This window comes from Pongo pygmaeus, chromosome 2, assembly GCF_028885625.2.
Source record: "Pongo pygmaeus isolate AG05252 chromosome 2, NHGRI_mPonPyg2-v2.0_pri, whole genome shotgun sequence".
In the NCBI taxonomy this organism is placed as follows: domain Eukaryota; kingdom Metazoa; phylum Chordata; class Mammalia; order Primates; family Hominidae; genus Pongo; species Pongo pygmaeus.
The window spans coordinates 137390279-137407565 of record NC_085930.1 but is presented as its reverse complement, the minus strand read 5'-3'; the positions used below and the strand labels follow the sequence as shown (position 1 = coordinate 137407565).

The 17287-nt window shown below is 43.0% G+C and overlaps 2 long non-coding RNA genes across 2 annotated transcripts; both read left to right on the top strand.

Annotated features, from left to right (window-relative positions):
- The first annotated feature begins 1105 nt into the window (after nucleotides 1-1105).
- On the top strand, nucleotides 1106-5933 carry LOC129033963 (uncharacterized). The gene is made up of 3 exons (XR_008501725.1): nucleotides 1106-1901; nucleotides 4441-4572; nucleotides 5803-5933. It is a non-coding gene; the product is annotated as an uncharacterized LOC129033963 (long non-coding RNA).
- A 6523-nt stretch (nucleotides 5934-12456) lies between these two features.
- On the top strand, nucleotides 12457-16975 carry LOC129033954 (uncharacterized). Its single transcript, XR_008501718.1, has 3 exons — nucleotides 12457-12633; nucleotides 14997-15147; nucleotides 15938-16975. It is a non-coding gene; the product is annotated as an uncharacterized LOC129033954 (long non-coding RNA).
- The last annotated feature ends 312 nt before the right edge of the window (nucleotides 16976-17287 follow it).

Below are 17287 nucleotides of genomic sequence, written 5' to 3'. Positions count from 1 at the left end.
ACATGCATTCACTTTATGGGATGTATATTAAGACTCATCAACCCTCAGATCATTTGGAGATAGAGAGCCCTGTGGCCCACAAAGGGACAATAACAAAAGTATTCCTGCTACTTGTTGAGAACCACTAGCTTACCTCAGCTTTGAGTTCCTATTTTTGGTTCTCATTATGACACTTAGAAGAAAACTTCATTAGCATTTTTACTTAAACAAAACCAAGGCACAATTAGCAGCTGCTTCAGGATTTTCAAACCCTGACATCTGGGAATTTCCCAGAAAGTGTTATGAATATTACAAGTAAAATCTGTTCAGGAGGGAAAAATACAGCCTCTGACTCATTTGCCTGACCACACAGCAAGTGGAGTGCCATATATTCCTGGCACATAAGCCCTCCTGGGTATAGGTGGAATGACAATGATAACCCACAAGTGCCCATGTTGTCCCATTTACTGATGGTGGAAAACTGGAAAGCCACAGCTTTTCCACATGTGTTCATCAACAGGACTAACAACAGCTGTTGCCGAGACTTGGCTTTCTGAGCTGCCAAATAGGACCAGGGAAAATCAGGTCAAACACATATTTCATAAAGGCTAAGGATTGGTGTCTCATGTCATGTTCCAGATTTTTATCACTGAACAGTGAATCATGCCTAAATGTATTGACTTAAAACAATAACCATTTAAGAAGTTTCTGGGTTTGTGTGCATCAGGGATTCAGGAAGGGCTCAGCTGGGTGGTTTTGGCTCAAGGTCTCTCATGTGGCTATAGTCAGATGGCTGGAGTGGGACCTCGAAGCTGGAGCAGCTGGCTGGGCATCATCTTCTCTCTCTCTTCTCTCTCCTTCTCTCTCCTCTCATCTCTCCCCTCTCCCCTCTCCCCTCTCCCCTCTCTCCTATCCCCTCTCCCCTCTCTCTCTTTCTCTCCCCAGGTAGTCTCTACATGGACTAATTTGAGCACTCACTCACACAGAAGCTGAAGGCTCCATAGCAGATATTTCCATGAACAAGGCAGAAGCTCCACTGCCTATTATGACCTAGCTTCGGAGTCACAGAGCATCACATTCGTCATACTCTGTTGGTCAAACAGTCACAAACTCACCCAGATTCTAGGAAAGGGAATATAGACCCCTCTGCCCTAATGAGAGGACTCACCCCATAAGAGGGGCATGTGGAATGGGAGGTATTATGGCTGCCATCTTTAGAAATTACAATTTGCCACAGGTTGGGTTCCCTAGAAGCAGAGGTTGAAATAGGAGTTCTTTTGTGAGTTAAGGAAGAGGGAGAAGCTAAGCGAGGATGTAGCTTCAGGTGAAGTCCAGCTTCAACCTGATCTTGTAGGCAGCACTGGATCTCACATTGTCCGCAGCATTTGTCCCTCCTTGAGGCAAAAAAGTGGGGCTTTTGTACACACATATCAGTCAACCCTTAGCTTAGGGAAGCCCCAGGGGAAGGGTTGTAACTCCCAGGTATCTTGTAGACAGGCAACTCCTCTTGCTTAAAGGCATTTCCCAGACAAGACTTGCTCTGTGAGCCTTTAATAGCAGTTAATAAAAAGATCGCCAGAGATCTGACTGGGACTGCAACAGCCTCAGCTACATTAAGATATGGGGGCACTTTCAAGGCCTGTTTTATAGAGACTAGCAGGTAAGGACCTGAGTTTCAAGGTGAGTCCAGGGAATTAGTCCTTAGGATGCGAGATAGTGAAGGATTGAGCAGAAGGTGTGTGCATCTAAGGTGTCTAATCCAAACAGGATTTGGGGACCCAGTCAGAAGACACTTGGGGTTTAGGGCAGGAAGTCTACTTATTGCCACGAGCAAAAAAGGAAATACATTGGTTCATGAAATGAGAAAGTCAATGGACAGTGCTGACCCAGATTGGATCCAGGGCTCAAAGAGCATCTCCAAGGTCTAGTACTTTCTCTTTCTCTCTCTAACAGCTCTTCTTCTATCAGTTCTTTTTGTGGACTTTATTCTTGGGAGGTATGTCCCTTTTTGGTGGAAACATAACTGCCAATAATGCCAGGCTTATATTCTCTCCTTCGCATACCCATGAGAAAAGGGCTTTCCTTTCCTAATTAAGCTTACAAAAGTTCCATCATTGAGTGTCATAGGCCTGATTAGCCTGACCTGATCATATGGCCATCTCTGAACCAATCACCGTGGCTAAGGTGATGTGATGCTCTGATGGGCCAGGCCTGGTTCACATGCCCACCGTTGGAGCTAAGGAGGGAGTTAATTTCACTGGAAACCCAAGGATTAAGGTGGACACCAACTGTAGCTGGCCTTTCTGTTTTGTCAATCAGCTCACTCCAAAAGTGGAAAGGAGAAGCAATGTCACAGGAAAACTGGAAAGTGATTACCAGAAGTGGGATAAGACCAGACAGGAAAAATACCCCAAACAAAGGAAAGTAAAGACCATGTGATGAATTCAGTCACTGGTGAACTAGAACAGCAGGTTAAAATGATCATGGTAGGCACAGTGACTCCATTCAGAGTTCAACATCCCTGAACCTACGTTGCATCCGATTCCTCTACCCAGGGACAATCTTGATTCCAGAATTGAGAGCAAGAGTCACGCAGTTGAAGACTCAATCACCCAGGAGAGGCAGGTGGCTCCGGCTTTGGGGCTGGAGGATTTGAGAGCAGGCTAAAAAGTCATCACAATTTTGTTCTCCACTTGGCCAGAGGGCTTTAGTGACCACAGAAGTTTTAAAAACTCTACATATAGATTTTGTTTGATATAATCTTAAATAAAGATTAGAGGTTGAAAAATAAAATCTATGAAAAGAGTCAAAGAAAGTGGTGCTAATTAACCAAGAAAACAAACTGAAACACATGCATAGACACACACACAACAGAGATGGAAAAGCATTTTAATTAAGTCATCTTCCCTATTAAAAAAAAAAGATGGTAACTAGCCATTCCTGAGCTCTACTGAGGATGAAATAAAAAGCAAATGGGCTTAATTGAAACATTGGGGAATTAAACATGAGAAGGAATTCTTTGTTCAACATTGGCCTAAATTTTAAGCTCTATTTAATTGTAAGCTTCCTCTGGGTAAAAGAATTGTGTCTTCTTCATCTTCCCCAAAGTTTGAAATGATGGATAACTGAAAACTCTGATAACACAGAGAGAGACAGAGAACTGTATCAGCTTCTATAACTTTTGAGATTTTATTTCTGAGTACAAATGAATCTGATTTATCCATTGTATCATTTAGGAATATTTTGGCTGTCAGTATAAGATAACCTGATCTTAGTGGTTTAAACAAATAGAGAAGTTTTTTTTACATAATGAAAGTCTGAAGACAACAGCTGTTGGCCCTGGTTTGCAGCTCATGATGCTATGGGCCTTTCTCTCATGATTGCAAGATGGCTGCTGCAACACCAAGCATCACAATGATCTTCCATTGGAGAAAAGAAGGAGGAGGGAAGAGACAACATGCATATCATGGAAGGATATGCTTACCCAAAAACCACAGAGTAAACAAGCACTTACATTTCATTTGTCAGAATTATGTAGCTTGGTCACTTCCAGCTGAAAGGTAGCTGTGTGAAAGGGGTTGTGTTATTTTTTGCAAATACACACCTGTGAACAAGGTGTGGACATGTAAATATTTGCCCTAGTCAGTGGTCTCGTTTCTGGAATTTAGGCAGACCACTTGTTTCTCTCAATCTCCACTTTCCTAGTTAATTTTTACCACTTACAACCGGCTCTATATTTTGGTTTGGGGAGTGTTTTTCCCAAGCTTAATCATGAGATTCTGGGACATTATTGATACTAAGAGATAGATATCCTGGCCATAGGTGTGGGCACATGATCTAGACCCAGCTACTCCTAATAATCCAATCACCTGGTCCTAGTGCTTAGTCTACAGATAGTCAGGTGGCCCTACCAGAAACAATCAGGTTTCTTCCCCAGAATTTTTTATTTAGAGATAGAGAAAAAGAGGTAGTATTATTTTTGGTGATACAGCTGGAAATGGGCTATTGGCAAACATCTTCCCCACTATGTGGAGAAAGCGTATCTTTAGAAGGAGAAAATGTGGCCACAACAACACAGAGATGTGTAGAGTTTAGATAGCCCATGACAGCAAGAGGGAGAGAATGAACTACAGTCTTGACAATCTCACTTAGGCTCTTCTGAATCCAATTGTGAACAGACTTCCACTTACGTGAGCCATACATTTCCCCTTCTTTCTCAAACTGGTATCATTGGATTTCTATCTACTGCACGTAAGAGTCTTGGTTAATTAAGAAATTGGACAAACACCCAATAATGTAAAGGCCATTTGTTTGGAGTTAAGGAAATGATTTGCCAAGGGAAACCAGGGAAAATCTTCATGTATTTGTATTAAGCTAATAAGATTTTTCAAGCACTTAGAAATTTCATGGTATGCTAATGCTGTTGTCAATTACATTCCTGTAACTGTTTTCTGTTTTTAGAGACCATATAAGAATCACTAACATGAGCTGCATATGCTGGAGGCCCCTCTGCTGTCATTATTTTATGTGCTGGAAAACGCTGCAATGGGAAGACAGCCCGGTCAGATGGGGATGGCCTGGAATAGGAGCCAGGTATCTGTGTCATGGACTAGTAATACAAGTCTCTTGGCCTCTCTGGGCTTTAGTTTCTTCACCTGTTCAACCAAAGGCATGAACCGAAAGCCTTCTCAGGTCCCTTTCACCTTGACTGCTCTATGTCAGTATGATCTTTTAAATCAACTCCCTGATTTTACCTATAAGGCCCAGGGGCTCCCCTGGTCACAGAGCCAGGACACAGTTTAGAACCTAGACCTCCTGACTCAGATTGTCCTCTAGGGCAGACCAACTTCCTTGCCAATTATAGAATAGGAGCAGGGTTCTATTACGCTGTTAGCACTTACTTTCTTTGATTCTAGAGCATCCTATTTCACTCCATTTTTCCAAGAATGGAGAATGAGAGCCAGGTCCCAAACCCAGTCCCCAGTGGGCCACTTAACTTCCCTCTCTTCATGATTCAGGAGTTAGTCCTGTGACTGGGTGCAGTCTTGCACATGCATGCACTTGGCACAGAAGGGCCAGGAGAGAGAGTGTAAATGCATCCTGGAGGTCTACTGGGACATAATGGAAAAAAGCCATTTGGTGTTCACATGCCATGGCAGTGGACCTCTGAGTGTATCATTGTCTGAGTGGGAGGTGTGCAGCCACCAAGAGGCTTGGCCAGACACCAAAGAGGTGTCCTGCCACCTCCCTATCACCACTGTCACACCAACAAGAACAGTGTAGTGACAAATCCACTAAGCCTGGGCCATGTCTCACCACGGTCATGTCTAGGGAGAGTCATAGGTGCTCCCAGGCGGTTAAACATAAAAGGGCGGCATTTAGTTCTCAAATGTGTTTGAAAAATTATTTGTTCGCTAGATTTGATAATGCAGACAGAGACTTTGCTACTCTAAATTCCTTGTGTGTCTCCAGGCAGACTGTGATGTACTAAGGAGATTTCCTTCTATAAGAATCACTCACTCAGGGTTATCCTGCAATTTCATGAGGAAATCCCTTTTAAAAGGCATACTTTAGCTGATAAATGTATCCTGAAGAAATGCTGAACTAGATTATCCCACTAGATCAGAGCTTTCCCAACATTTTTGAACACAACCCACAGTCAGAAACACGTTTCACCCCATGACCTGATACAAACACATCTATATGTAAAAAACTGACACAAAGCACTCAGGACACAAAACCAACTCCTACTTTGTGTAATATATCCTGACAGTTGCACTCTGTTCTGCCCTCTTCTGTTTGATTCTGTTTCCATTTTTTTAGGTTTCATTTTTTAGAGACAGGTCTTGCTCTGTCACCAGGCTGAAGTGCAGTAATCATAGCTCACTGCAACCTCTGAACTCCCAGCCTGAAGCATCCTCCCACCTCAGTCTCCCAACTATCTGGGACTACAGGTATGCACCACCATAACCAGCTAATTTTTATTTTATTATTTTTTGTAGAGACAGAGCTTTGCTCTGTTGCCCACACTCATCTCAAACTTCTGGCTTTAAGCTATCCTCCCACTTTGGCTTCCCACAGTGCTAGGATTACAGGGATGAGCCACCATGCCCAGTCTGTTTCCATTTTTTAAAATAGTGGCTGGGACTTTGCTTCCTCTGTGTGAAAGGCCGCTTACCTGTCCTGGGGAAGGATAGGAACAAATTACATGAAGCACACTGACCATTCCTTCACCCTTCAGGCAGCTAACTATGGAGGCAAGACACTGAAGTAATGAAAATACAAACAGCAACATATGTCAGCCACCTAGAAGGTGTTGCTGGACAATCAGGATGTCACTTTGGGTCAAGCCAGCGCTGGCTCGTTCATTCATTCATTTCCTCTGTGTGAATTGGAGCCCTTGAGAAGTAGATGCCAAGGTGGGTTCAACTTTCAAGGATTTTCTTAGGAGAAATGCCCATGCCAGAGAAAACAGGGCAGGAGCTAGGCAAGGCTTGGAGAGTACCAGAGTCAAATGGTAATGCACATCCACCCAAGTAGAGAGAGGGAAGGGAGACTAGACTGCTGCATGCCCTAGACTGCTGTGTCACCTAAAGAAGGTTTGGCAAGGCCGTTAGGGAGCCCTTGAGCCAAAGTTGCCATCCAAGAAGTCCCATGTCTCCCAGAAACAGGACTGCCTCAGTATCCTTGCTGTGCTGGGTCATTGGTTGGGAGCAGCAGCACCAGGCAGGCTCCACGCCAGTGTGGAGCTGGGCTTCTCAGCACAGCAGAAGGGCCCTTGACCACCTGTGCTCCCTGTGCTAGGCATGCTGCTGAGTGTGTGCTCATGGCAGCCACACCCTCCTCCTTCTCTTCTTCCCTCTCTTGCTCCTTCCTTCAATGAACACTAAGTGAGTCTCTAGCCTAAGCCAGGTGTTGGAGCAGAGAATGGAGAGACAGTGGTGAACCAAACCCACCCCCTGCCTCCAGGAATCTGCAACCTTGTGGGGACACAAATGTGAAGGAAAAAATTCCACCAGAGGATGAAGAGTGGTCAGTGTGAGAAACGTTTCCAAGTGAAGGGCCTCTCGACAGTGTGAAGTTAAAATAGTGGGGATAGGGGCTCAGAAAAGTTTCTGAGCCAATGATGTGGACCTGAGGTCTGAAGGATGAATAAAAGTTCACTGGGTGAAGAGGGGAGGGAAGAGTGTTCCTGGCAGAGGGACCAGCATGTGTCCAGGTGATTTCTTGGGATGACAGGAATAAGTGGCTGAAACAGCTGGGGTAGATTGAGTGAAGCTGGGGAAGTGAGGTGCTGGGAGCGGGCGAGGGAGTGGATAGGGCCTGCAGGATCTGGGAGGCTTCTTGTCACCCACCAGCGGTTTTAATGGAGGTCGACATGATCAGATTTGCGTTTTATGAAGGCCACTCTGCCTGTGGTGTAGAGGATGGCTGGGGGAAAGAGTAGGACCAGGGATACTAGTTGTCCAGGTACCGGGGTAATTAACAATGCAGTTGTTCCTGGGAGAGTGATGAGGTCTTGAACCGGGGTAGAGCTGGTGGAAAGGGAAAAAAATGGCAAACTGGGAGAGACTGAAGAGGCTGCATGGATAGAACATGGGGATGAAACAAATGTGGGGGTGGGAGGTGACAGGGATGCCTCCACATCTACGACTCACACCAGCCCAAAGCCTCCTTGAAGAACCAGACGTGGGCAGTGCGTGCAGAGACAGACGCACTGCCCCACTATGTCCCCTTGTCTTGGGGACAAGAGCGCCTGTGCTGTCACGCCCGGTATCCTTTCATGTGTCCTCTCTCTGCCAACCCCAGGATCTCTTGGCATACATTTACCTCAGCCGCACTCTTCAGTGCTCTGCATCCAGGCTACGCGGAGGCTGCATGTTACAGGAGCCATGCATCCCTGAAGACTTGGAATAAGTCAAGATTTACATAATCCCAGAGACATCCTTCCAAAGCGTGATGGTAACTCTGTTCCATGGCTGGAGTGGCTCCTCCAGGTGCCAGCAGCATAAACCCACCTTTCAACTCAGTCTGCAGCTCAGAAATACTACCTGATTCTAGACAGGCTTTTCAATGTAATAGGTTGAATTATTATGTCTTGTACATAAATTAAGACTTTACATTTTTATACTGCTATTTATAATGTATATAATGCAAATCCATGTAAACTATGGTTACTTTGGGTTTCTGCTTTCCTGAAGCCTCTACCATCTGTAGACAGTCTCTGATACCTAACAGAGCCAGATGCTTGTACTCATATTTGTCCAAAGTCTTGGACTCCAACCCCAAGCCCTAGCCTGGCCTCTCTCAACTTAGTAAAAATCCGTGAGGAGACCTTAAAGAGGAAGCCAGAGCTCACTGGGCAGGAACAGGCTCAGAAGGCTATTTGGCGGTGGTAGAAATAGAACAGAGCTTTGAAGGATGGGCTAGGCCAGGGGAGACACAGAAGGGAGAGAGGCTATGGGGGTCAGCCCAGCATGCTTTGGGGCCACTGATTAGGCAGTCTCAGGTATGAGCACAAAGGGTTGGAGTAAATTTTTAGGGAAAATAATATTTCTGCATTCCCCGTGTCTAGGGATGTTTCCTTCAGACATCTGTTTTGGCTTCATTAGAAGGGACAGAGATGCTGTTTTCTATATTTTTGCATTGCCAGAGCTCAGCACAGTGACATATGGTAGAAATGCAATAAAAGTTCATTGAATGATTGAGTGAGTGGGTGAGTGAAAGCATTGCACAGGTTCACAAGATATTTGTCCTACTTAAGTGCTGATTTGTTTTCCAACATTTTATTATGAAAAATTTCAAACCCACTGAAAAATTAAAATCGTGGAGTGATCACACATACATTCTCCACCTAAATTCTAAATTTTACAGCTTATTGTGCAGGCTTTATCACATATCTAGCCATCAGTTCAACCATCTATCTATCCATCCATTGTATTTTTTTATGCATTGCAAAGTTGCAGACATAAATATGCTTTACCTCTACTCATTTTAGCATGCACATCCTTAACTAGAGTCCAATATTTGTTGGCATTTCTGTTTTTCCTTGTTAAAATTTAAAAAATTTAATTATGGCCAAACAGACATAATATCAAACTTACCATCCTAACCATTTTCAAGTGTACAGTTCAGTAGCATTAAAAACATTCACATTGCTGTGCAAACATCACCACCATCCATCTCTATAACTCTTTCATCTTGCAAAACTGAAGCTCCGTATTCATTAAACAATAACTCCCTCATTCCCCTCTCTTCCTAGCCCCTGGAAACCACCATTTTACTTTTTGTCTCTGAATTTGACTACTCTACATACTTCATATAAATGGAATAATACAGTATTTGTCCTTTTGTGACTGGCTTATTTCACTTTGTATGCGCTCCAGGTTCATTCATGTTGTAGCATGTGTTAGAATTCCCTTCCTTTTTAAGGCTAAATAATATTCCATTGTATGTATGTATTACACTTTGTTTATCCATTCATCTGTCATTGGACACAGGGTTGCTTCCACCTTTTGGCTATTGTGAATAATGCTTCCATGAACATGGGTGTACGAGTATCTGTTGAAGTCTCTGTTTTTAATTTTTGGGGTATATACTCAGAAGTGGAATTGCTGGATGATATGATTTCTATTTCTATTTTTTTGAGGAACCCCCATACTGTTTTCCACAGTGAATGCACAATTTTACATTACCACCAGTAATGCATGAGTTTAAATTTTTACACATCTTCCCAACATATTTTTTTTTCATACTAGCCATCCTAATGGATGTGAGGTGGTGTCTTAGTACATTTTTGTGTTACTAGAAACAGATATCTGAGGCTGTGTTCCGTGGTGAGCAGGTCTATGCAAACCTACCCCCAAAGGCCAAGGAAGATGAAAGACCAAAGAAAGAAGCTGACAAATCCAATTTCTTAGAAAAAAATATTTAACAGAGATTTATGAACAGAAGCCATGTTTTGGGCAGCCATAAGACAAGATGGTGGATCTCCACACTGTTATCCCCCAGACTCAGGGCTTATATACCATAAGGAATTTGCCTAAGGACAGGGTTTATGGTAAATATGTGAAAATAGATATCTTAGAGGTATTCCCAGAACTGGGGTTAATAAGAAGTCATGGCAGATTAGCATCCAAGATGGAGTTGCTTTAGCCTTCACAGACTGGGTAATTTATAAAGAAAAGAGGTTTATTGGTTCATGGTTATGAAGGCTGCACAAGAAATATGGTACCAGCATCTGCTTCTGGTGAGAGCTTCAGGCTGCTTCCATTCATGGCAGAAGACGAAGACAGCCCGTGTGTACAGAGATCACACGGCCAGAGAGGAGGAAAGAGGGATTGGGGGAGGTGCCAGCCTTTTTTGAACAACAGTTCTCGTGGGAACTAATAGAGTGAGAACTCACTCATCCCCGTGCCTAGGGAATTAATCTATTTATGAGGAATCTGCCCCCCCGACCCAAACACCTCTCATTAAGCCCTACCACACACTGAGGGTTAAATTTCAACACAACATTTGGGGGGGTCAAATTTCAACATGAGATTTGGAGGCGTGAAATTTCAACATGAGATTTGGAAGGGTCAAACAAGCCAAACTATAGCAGGTGGTATCTCATTGTGGTGTTGATGTGCATTTCCCTAATGATTACTGATGTTGAGCACCTTCTTATGTGCCTTTTGGCCACTTATGTGTCTTCTTTGGAGAAATGTCTACTCAAAGTCCTCTGCCTCTTTTTGCCTTTTGAGGTAAAATTTACATATGATAAAGTGCACAAATCTTAAGTGTGCCATAAGATGAGTTCTGACAAATGCATCTCAAACTCTGTCGAGGTACAGAACACTATCATCACCCCAGACAGTTCCTTCAGATTCCTTCTCAGTAATCCACTCCCTCCACCCTCCAGACACAACCACTATCCTGGTTCTTAAAAGTCTGTCATAGATTAGTTTTGCCTGTTATAGAACTTTATGTGGATTTATACAGTATGTGCTCTTTTGCATCTGGCTTCTTTCACTCGGCATAATGGTTTTGAGATTCACCCATGTTCATTCCTTTTGATCGCTGAGCAGTATTCTTTTGCATGAATAGGCCAGAGTTTCTTTATTCTTTTGTTGATGGACTGAACTGTTTCCAGTTTGGGGATATAATGAATAAAGCTTTTTAAGAGCTTATGTTTTATTATAATAAAAGCAAAATGTCATGAGCTTGAGGCCTTGATAAAAATCTCCCACTAAGCCTAATATCCTTTTGGACAGAAAAATAAACAAATCAATAAGTTCTGCCCTTTGTAGAGGGCTTATAATGTGCCAGGCCGTCTGCTGAGAGTTTTCCTTCCATCAATCATTCCATTTAATCCTCACACCCCCATCTTCTAGATGAGTAAACAAAGGTTTACAGCAGGAAACTGACTTGCCCAAACTCTAATCGCCTGTGTGTGGCAGACCCTATTTTGCCTTTTGGGAAGTGCTGTGAGCATCAATACTTATCCCAAGGCCAAGAAAAGATGAGTATGGTGTTTTGCTTTCTCAGTTATCACACTTTATTACAATACTGATGTCATTTTTATTTGCCCTCTGTGATGAGCATTAATTATGTTATGGGAAAGGCGAGAAAGCCAAGTATTGCAACTTTAGAAGTTGCCACAAATACCACTCCCTTACTAAGAAATCTTTGGAGACAGCAAGGAATTTAAAAAAATTAATGGTACATGGGCCGGGTGTGGTGGCTCACGCCTGTAATCCCAGCACTTTGGGAGGCTGAGGCGGGCAGATCACTAGTCCAGGAGTTCAAGACCAGCCTGGCCAATATGGTGAAATCCTGTCTCTACTAAAAACACAAAAAAAATTAGCCGGGCGTGGTGGCGTGTGCCTGTAGTCCCAGTTACTCGGGAGGCTGAGGCAGGAGAATTGCTCGAACCCAGGAGACAGAGGTTGCAGTGAGCTGAGATCGTACCACTGACTCCAGCTGGGGCAACAGAGCGAGACTCCGTCTCAAAAAAAAAAAAAAAAAAAATTAATGGTACATGAAAAAATTTCTGTTACAAAATATTAGAAAATAATAAAAGCACCAAAAGATAAGTGCCTGATCAGCTTGCTGTCCATATGTAAATGTAGATATGACCAAACTGGAAAGTTTTGGCAGAAAACTTGCAGAGGAAGGAAGGAAAGATTTATGACTAGTGTTTATCTAGTGTCCGCGAAGTGCCAGGAAAGCCCCCGGCTGGATAACTTACATATGTTTAACTCATTCCAGCTTCCCTGCAGCCTCAGCAGCCCTTCTCCCCTTCTTTTTTAGGAATGGAACTCTTGGGTTTTAGCTAAACTTGTGGTCTCCCAGAAAAAACATTTCTCGCAGCTTCCTTGATGGCTAGGTTTGGCATGTGACTGAATTTGACCAATGGGATGTCAACTGAAGGGTCATGTACAACTTCCAGGAAGGGAGTGACCTTAAAGGGGCTTGTGCCTTTCTTTGCCCCTTCCGCCTTCTGGATGAATGAAAGCAGAAGCAGTGGCTGGAGCTAGAGCAGCTATTTAGGACTAAGAGATGGAAGAAATGTGGTGACAATAGCAGAACAAAAATATAGAAATCCCGGGTACTTGATGACCACGGAGCCGCCATACAAACTCTGGACTGTAATTTCCAGAGATTGTTTATGTGAGAGAGAAATATACTTCTTCTGTTAGGCTACTGTTACTCTGTGTTTTCTGTCAGTTCTGATATAGGAGGCATTGTCATCCCATTTTACAGACGAAGAGACGGAGTCTCAAGTTTCCATAGCTGGTGTGCACTTTAGTTCCTCAAGGACAATAATGCCCCACCCTTGAGGTTGGTTGATTCACTCAACTCCCAAAGCTGATAATGTTGAGGTGCCAAAAAAAGTGTCCCCTTCAGGTTTCACTCACTGGAGCTATGTCATGTGCCCACAGATACAGAAACATGCCACTAAAACTTAGCCCTGGAGGGACTTTAAGTCAGCTTTCAAAGAACAACAGATCCGGTTTTGTGACTCTGGGAAAATTACCATCTAAGCCTCAGTTTCTTCTTCTCTAAAATGGGAAGGATACTAAAAGTACCCGCGACAGAGTTGTTGGGAGGACCGAGCAAGAGGATGCACAGTGCCTGGCCCTGACCAAGTGAACAATAAGTGGGAGTTTTTATTATTAGTCCCTGGGTTGGGCTGGAATCAGACCCCCTGGTTATTTCTTTTTCCATATCTTCCTTTCTTCCATTTTGGAGCTTCCCCCCTCCAGCCTCCATCCCCAGACAAGATTAAACAAATGTCCCTTTTCTCCTTGCAGACTGTGCTCCCCAGGGCGCCCTCAGCTCTGTCCACACAAGTCCCTCCTATGATCAGCTGCACCCCAGGCTCAGCTGGAAAACAAAACATGCACTGCATGGTTGCCACATCCTAGCCATGGGCCTCAGTTTTCAAGCTCCAGGCAGTTTTAGCAAGAAAACTGATGTTCCTAAAATCAGGACTGCATTTCTTACATTTCCACTGCTGATTCTCAAAAAATGTTGGCACAAACAAACCCAAACCACGAGGCAGCAAAATTAGTCTTCAAAGCCCTCCTGTAAGTTAAACGCCCTCTCAAAGTTACCTGCAGAATCCACATTCAGGTCCCTGTGGGGCCATCCTCTGTGGGTCTGCTTTGAGCTTTGAGCAGAGGAGGCTCCAGCACAACGCATCTGTCTGGGTGTGATTCTCCAGCCTCTGTTGTCTGTCAAATGAATCCTTCCTATATGATAATGAATACTGCACAGATTAATGCAGTGGATCCCTACCCATAGACCAGGAGGCCCTTTTGGGGAGACAGAGAGGTTTTGCGAGATGATCTTCAAACCCGTTGATAAGCTTATTGTCCATGGAACAATCTCTTCTGTGTCTTCCACAGGGTTCTACCACTATATTTCAAATGTATATATATATATATATATATATAGTCATTGTGATGAGTAAAATACTTCATTAAAAAGAATTATGTAAGATTAGATAATCAATAGACACTAAATACACACCTACTATCACGCTAGGGTTAACCAACTCCTAGCTTAATGCCATTCAACAAGAACTTCCTAGAAATAGTCCCATAGCTAGTGACCCTCATGGTGGAGCTTCAGACAACAAAAACAAGTCAGGGAATGAATACTTGGAGGCCACCAGAGCATTTGGCCACCTTCAAACCACACTGAGATGGAAGCTTGGCTTGTGTGCAGTCCAGCTGAGAACTGGACTAAGAACTGAGAAACAGCAACCTAAACCCTTGTGCCCAGAGAGCACAGCATGACCACCTCCTCCACTTCCCTAGTGTGGGAAGGAGTGTCAGGACCCACATGCGTCAAGCACCCAGTGCCCAGCAATCACAACCACAGGCAGCAGGGAGATGAGGCAGAAAGGGTGAGGGATGTAGCAGTGGGGATGTGTGTGGGCAGGAAAGCTACTCACCCTCTCGTTTCAGCTACAGTTATCTAACTGCAAGCAACAGAAATCCACTCTGGGCAACCTAAGCCAGAAAGGAAGATAAACTGAAGAACCAGAACTCAGAAAGGGAAGAAGGGGGATTGTGGTAGAAGATACTTTGAGGGAGAGATGACTCTTTTCCAAACATTTTCTATCTGCCTGTTACTTAATCAATATTGGGTTCTTTGGGAAGAGGGTACGACTGGTCAGGGGAGAGCAGGATACCATCAGTGGTGGCTTCCTGGCATCTGTTCACCAACACGGGGGAAGAAAGCACATCCCTCAAAGAAAGCCAGGATGCTGGCACCAGAAAAAGGGGGAAGGATGCTGAGCATGGAGCAGACAGAGACGTCTCTTCTCTCTCTGGGACTGCATCTTTTCATCTGTAAAATGGGAACAACTGTGGCTACATTGTGAAAATGTAATGAGATAACACAGAGCAGAGTGTGGCTTATGTGAAGTGCCTAATATGTAATAATTTTAAATAATTTTAGCTAAATAATTTTAGCTTACCATCTTAATTTTTGATTCAGCTCTATCTGAACTTTTTCTCCAGAGAATGAAGATACTGTCATTACCTCTGCAAAGAATGCATCCTAGCACAGATCAAAGATCTTGCAAGTCCAACCACACCATTTTACAGTTCTGAACCTCGACTTAGGAAAGCAGTGGATCTTTATACATTTGACACATCCCTTCCCTCTAGGGTAATAAAAAATAAGCCTAGTTTTGCATAAGTCCTTTTCTGTAGGCTGGGGCTCTGAAGGAAGTGAACCCCATGGCCAATCCATTTGAAGTCAAGGTTAATAGGGCTATTATACTAAAGATGTGGTATTAAAGATCTCCCTCTGGCACCGTGTTCTTTATGATGCATGGCCAATTGCAGACTGAGGAAGATATTGCAACCGGAGCAATTTTATTCCAAAAGCATATCATTTTGTTTTTATTCCCACTGACAAGCACATATGTCTTAAAAAAAAAAAGTGACTATTGGTCAAAGTTACATTTTTCCCAAACATTTTTCAACTTTTGGGATTGTATATTCCAGGCTGGATATGGGCACTAACCAGGCGCTTCCTGATGGATGGGCTTGGCTGTTTTCTCCATGGTTTCTTGGCTCAAATTTTTGCCAACTTACATATATTTGCTTAGTTTTGACATCTTCTTTCCATCAAACCAGATGTTTCTATTTCTTTGCAATGTCAGTTTTTCCCCATCAAAAGCATGAAATTTGACCAATTATTTACTGATAGTTATTGAAAGATGGCAAGTTACAAGTTTCAAAATCCATCTCTGGTTCATTTGTTTGAAATAATTGACTATATGATATGGTAGATATCAATTATATGATAAACCTTTCAGGGGTTTTTTAAATGTTAAAAATAAAGTGATAATGCTGGCCTTAGCATATTAATGATTTTGGTTTTCCTCCTAAGAACAATGGGAAGACATTAATCTTTGGCAGAGGATAAAGTGGCCAGATTTGTGTTTTAACAGATCTCTGTGGCTATTGAAAATGGACTGGAGAAGATGAGTGGGAGTGAGAAGAGGGTAACAGAATCAGATAAAAACCTGTCATGTTATTATGAGCAGGAGATGAGGCAGCCTGGACCAAGATGGCGGCAGAGAGAAGAAAATTGCTTGAGAGAATTGATTAAACTATTTGGTTAGCACAGATAGAGCTGAATCAAAAATTAGAATGGTAAGCTAAGTAATTTTACACACAAAAAGGCAGAGTTGCATTCACAATTAGTCTCTCCTTCAGACTGAATATTACAGCCAAAATATAGCCATTGGTGTTGCAATCACTTCCTTTGGGTTTGTATCCAAGGTCAAGAATGTCAGCATCCAAAGACCCAAATTCTTAATGTTTTTAGTTGATAAAGTTTATTCAAGGTAGACAGCCTGTGTTGAATAACTTAGCCTTCCACAAATTTCAAGAAAAATCCATTGTCCCTCTTCTCCACCACAGACACACTTTAGTTGAACATTAAGCATATTTATTAAAGAAACATTCTCCTTGTGCTTTTTCTCTCAAGATGGATGGTGTTCTTACTTAGAGTTATAAGTGTCAGAATAAAAATGCCCATGAGGTTGAATTGTATGATGTTATAGTAAATTGAGATAAACATTCTCAGAAACATGATTGTGACTTAAAAAAAAAAAAACCAACAAACCACTTTCTGTAGAGGAATTATGCTTTGGGGACAGAAACTTTCCTTCATAATTTTTACAGCTGCACTCAGATAAAGTATATTAAAAAGGCACAACACATCAATTATGAAAACATGGCTACACTTTAAGAGAACACAGACTTTTTCCAGATCCACCTTAAATCTCAGGAATTCTAGATCGAGACAGGCATGAATGCTCCTGTTGCTAAAATCACTCTGATTTCCTTCTTGTTAAACACTTCACTCAGCAACATTATAGATTAGCACCAAAAAAGTTGTTTGTAGGTGAAAAACTGTTCAGAAAAGGACACCTTATTAGGGAGGCTATTGATTTACAAATAAAAGCCGATTCTGGCTCTCCTGAATGAAAAGAAGAGTAATTTCTGGGGCTTACTAACTTGGTTTTAGACTGGGGGGGTCCCAGAACCAGGGAGGTCCTGAAAAGGGCCATGTTGCAGTAACTACTCGATCCAAGCTTCTCCTCAGTCTGAGCTGTACCATGGCCACTGCTTGCCCCGTGTCTACAGGATTCAGAGTCTTCAGGGAAAGCTGGGCACAAACGGTACAGTCCTCTTCCCTGGCTGTGTTCCCACCTCCCAAAGCCCCACATAATGGAAAATCCCTCAAGAGGAGGCAGTCACAGAGGGAAGTGGAGGCCAGGCAGCCTGCGAAT